Source organism: Meleagris gallopavo, unplaced genomic scaffold (assembly GCF_000146605.3).
Source record: "Meleagris gallopavo isolate NT-WF06-2002-E0010 breed Aviagen turkey brand Nicholas breeding stock unplaced genomic scaffold, Turkey_5.1 ChrUn_random_7180001896250, whole genome shotgun sequence".
Classification (NCBI taxonomy): Eukaryota; Metazoa; Chordata; class Aves; order Galliformes; family Phasianidae; genus Meleagris; species Meleagris gallopavo.
This window is the reverse complement of record NW_011159628.1, coordinates 1-875: the sequence shown is the minus strand read 5'-3', so window position 1 is coordinate 875 and position 875 is coordinate 1. Positions and strand designations below refer to the sequence as shown.

Below are 875 nucleotides of genomic sequence, written 5' to 3'. Positions count from 1 at the left end.
AGACAGAAATGAGAGCGTGGCAGAAACAGCTGAGAATCCAGCACACGGCAACGTGCTCGTGGCGGCCAAATGACTGGAGCTCCAGGGTAGGTTTGTGGGAACGATGAGAGAAGCCGCTATTTCTTTGGGGCTTTGCCCAGGCAGCCCTCAGGGTTTCTCCAGGCCAGGCAGAGCACGTGGCAGCACAGAGCACGTGGCAGCACAGATGACGTCGGCCGGGTTCCTGGAGCCTTTATGCTGTCACAGTGCGTTGCCACGAGGACAGAGGGCCCCTGCCCAAGGACGGCTGGCAGCTGGGTCCAGGCACCTCCTGTGTGAGCTGCGCTGCCCGCAGCCGCTCGCCATGCCCTGTGCCTCAGAGCAGCCCCGGCAGCAGACAAGCTCAGCCTCGTCCCGCTCTGGGTTGCGGTGAAGTGTTACCGTTTGGTGCGATTGGTGAGTGCTGAGTTACCCTTTGGGGTTAGGCTGGAGGCTCGAGGCTTCCCAGATTGGGTTGTGCTTAAGGGTTACGTGCCAAGCGTTATGCATTCGGGTCAGGTTTCAAGGTTACCCTTTTGGGTGAGGGCGAAGCGTGAAGGCAAACGGTTCTGCTTTGTGTTACTGGTTTCTCTCTGGGGTTAGGCTTCAGTGTTACCAGTTTGGGTTAAGGGTTGTGCCGTTACGGAGGGTAAAGGGCTACCATGTTGGATAAGGGGTAAGAGTTACGGGTTCCCATTTGTGGTTTGGTTTAATGGTTGCCCTTTTGGATTCGGATTAGGCTTTAGGATTCAGGGATACCCTTCTGCATTAGGCTCAAGATTTACCTTTCTTGGATGTGGCTAGTGGTTACCACGTTGTGTTAGCGATAAGTGTGAAGGGTCACTTTGTGTTATGAG

General features: G+C 55.4%; 1 long non-coding RNA gene across 1 annotated transcript; it reads left to right on the top strand.

Moving 5' to 3' along the window:
* The first annotated feature begins 2 nt into the window (after positions 1–2).
* On the top strand, positions 3–436 carry LOC116217705. Its single transcript, XR_004162390.1, has 2 exons — positions 3–86; positions 163–436. It is a non-coding gene; the product is annotated as an uncharacterized LOC116217705 (long non-coding RNA).
* The last annotated feature ends 439 nt before the right edge of the window (positions 437–875 follow it).